The 3,167-nt window shown below is 27.5% G+C and overlaps 1 protein-coding gene across 2 annotated transcripts in view; it reads left to right on the plus strand.

The window, feature by feature from the left end:
• Positions 1 to 2,315: 2,315 nt before the first annotated feature.
• LOC106790970 (fibroblast growth factor 13-like) overlaps positions 2,316 to 3,167 on the plus strand; it is an 8,367-nt gene continuing 7,515 nt past the window's right edge. The window contains exon 1 of one of the 2 annotated variants that reach the window (XM_014756264.1): positions 2,316 to 2,419. The gene's annotated coding sequence lies outside the window, so the exon portion shown is untranslated. The remainder of the gene's footprint in view (positions 2,420 to 3,167) is intronic. The other variant, XM_014756262.1, reaches the window with a different exon arrangement.

Below are 3,167 nucleotides of genomic sequence, written 5' to 3' on the forward strand. Positions count from 1 at the left end.
GACAAATAACAATTAAAAAACTAATATATTTATTTTGTTTTAATTATTAATTAAAGGAGTTTACTTCTTAAGAACGATTGCCTTAGAAAAGATACAGAAAAAAAACTTACTAGATTAAAATCATCAAGATACAATTAAAAATTCATTCGTTATTGCATTATCAATATTAGTCTGCTTAAATATTTTGTGTAGTATAAAAAATGATTAGTGTGAATTAAGCAGACAAATTCAAAAAGAAAAATAGAAAAGAATTGTCATAACGTGATACAATAATTACAATTGAAATGATTTTAATCGTGAGAAATTATTAACATATTATTATTTTATTTCAATATTAAGTTTATTCCTTGTAAAAACATTATACTTTCAAAATCATTTTTAAAAAACATATATATATATAATTTTCAGTAAAAACCCATTGTCTGTTCTGAAAAGCAGATGATGACAATGATCAGTTAGTAATACTCGAGAACAAAACGGTGAACATTACCTAACTGCTGCTTGTTGCACTACTATTGTGTTTAACTAGGCTAGTCAAAGTGTGCGCAAGAAGGTATATAAATATATATATATATATATATGCATACATACACACAAGACATATTGTGTGTATATACATTCTCGATATAATAGAGTTAGTTAGATTTCGCCGCACCCTAATAGATAGATAGTCCGTTCTCTACGTGTAAACAGTTAACTGTAGACCAGTCTAGGAAGGCAAAGGGTTACATAATTGTGAAGGAGAGTATATCAGACACGTCATCATCAACACAATCGACTGATTAACTCTTTGGGGTACTCGGTGGGATTGAAAATGTCCCACCATGCATTAAGGTGCATCAAAAAGATGATAGGACAACTTTTAATCTCATCTCGAAATATTGCAATAAGCAGGCTGCATGCACACTGATTTATATTTCATTTTATTTACTTAAAACAATTGGTAATATCTTTGACAATTGTTACAAATATAATTAAACTATTGTTCTATTACTTTCTTTGATGTTTTTACATTATGTAATAGCATTATTAATGAAGGTATGTATATCAATGTTGTTTTATTGAAAATGCAATAAAATGTTGTCTGTAAAACATAGGGGGCTGGCTATTTTATTATCTGAAAATTTATGTAGCTCAAATAGTTAACTGGCTGGATAACTGGTTTGAGGTTTCTTAGATGTTTGGATACTTGCTGTGGTAGACGAACATTCCGTTCTTCGTTAGATGTCAGAATGAAATTACTGGACCAATCGAAGCAGTAAATCCTTCTCTCTCTCTCTCTTTCTTATCGACTTACTTGATCGAGTCTGCAAGCTTCCCTTTCTAATAATAACAGCTTTTCCATTCCCTCCGCTGTGTTATCGGTAACTTCTAGAGATTTTTTATATATTTTCAACCTGGCTCTTTGCCCAAAGAACTTCTTTGAACAAATTCGTCGCGAAATCGATTTCTCTTTAGATTTTTCTTTATTTAAGTTTACCATCAAACTATTAGCTCGACATTATTTTAACCGGGGATGACAGGAGAGGGAATGGGAAATAGAATTTTAATTTGTTTAAAAAGAAATATTCGTGGAAATGATTCGACAAAAACAAAACAAAAAAAATTAGGCTGAATCTTTCGATTGTAATACATCTCTCTTCGTACTTTAATTATGTTTAATTTATTATGTTCTTTTTTCTTTTTATTAAGCAATTAAGTAATTTAATAACCGTGATCTAACGGGTCTTACCTAGACCGCTTTTAATTTGAAAACAAAAAAAAAAAAACAATTCTATATTCTTCTACTCCTTTATTTCTTTTTTTCTTTTTAATTATTAATCGTTGTACACATAATACCTTTTGTTTTAATATAATTTATTGATCTTATAATAACATTTTCTTTTTCTCCTCTCCAATTAATATTTAATCCAAAAATAATGCGACAAAAAAAGAAGGTAGAAAAAAGGGGAAAAATCAGCCTTGAAAATAAAAAATGTGTGATGTGTTAATTATATTATAAATATATTATCCTATAAATTTGTATTTTTTTCATTTTCGTGTAATAAAGTTTCAATTTAATAAAAAGGATACGCGTAGTTGTACGAATGTGTGTAATATTTAAAATGTAAATGTGTGTGATAACTTATACAGTTATCTTTTTATATAGTAGAGACAAAACCAGTCAAACGACGCGGAACATTACTAACAGCAAAACGTATACTACATTTGTTTTATTTGTTTCGTTTTTAAAACTCTCCTACGTATAAACGAAAGCTGCGTTTATATGTGAGTGTGTGTGTGTACTTTGTTTTTAATTCAGTCTATCTCGAATCACTGACGACTGCGCACACACAATTCGTTCCACGATTCGATCATCTACATCGCAAGAATATCTTGAAATTAAAAATCACAGATCATCGACAATCTTCCTTCGCGCGTGCGTAAATAAAAATAATAATTATAAAATTATTAAATACTATTTTTCTTTTTTATATATATTAACTTTTTTGGGTTATTCACAAGCATCATCATCTCATATATTTTTCTAATTTTTATTGCACATCATTATTATTATATATTGTTATTAATAATACTTTGGTATGGACCCTCCTTTTTTACACTTAGTTAATTTTTGTATATATTAAAATAATTGGATCGATCCAATTATTCAAAAATATCTCAAATATACCGAATAAAACTCTCTAAAATCAATTACATAAAAATCCTAATATTCAAAAAGAAAAAGAAAACTTGATACAACAATAATCAATCGTACCTAAACAAAGAAAACTTTTAATTAATTTATCGAAAAATTATAATAATACTTACCGAAACGATGATACCTTATATATCGAGAAAATCCAACCGATTAGGTATAATCTTAATTATTGCGAAGTATTTATAAACTCTGAATCAATATTATCGAACAAAAAATCATTGAGAAAACCGATATAAATTATGAGATACAACAAGGTTAAATATAATCTTACCATAATTCTTGCAAAATATTTATAAACTCTCAATCGATATTATAATCGAGAAGAAAAAAATCACTTGAGAAATAAGCTTAGAATTATGCAAATCATTTGGGAAAAAAAACAAACTATATACTATAACAATCAACGTAAGATCATTCAGCCAGGTAAATATAATCTTAATTCATGCGAATTATTTATAAATTCTCA

The sequence above is a fragment of the Polistes canadensis genome, unplaced genomic scaffold, assembly GCF_001313835.1.
Source record: "Polistes canadensis isolate GaletaPanama2010 unplaced genomic scaffold, ASM131383v1 scaffold_274, whole genome shotgun sequence".
NCBI lineage: Eukaryota > Metazoa > Arthropoda > Insecta > Hymenoptera > Vespidae > Polistes > Polistes canadensis.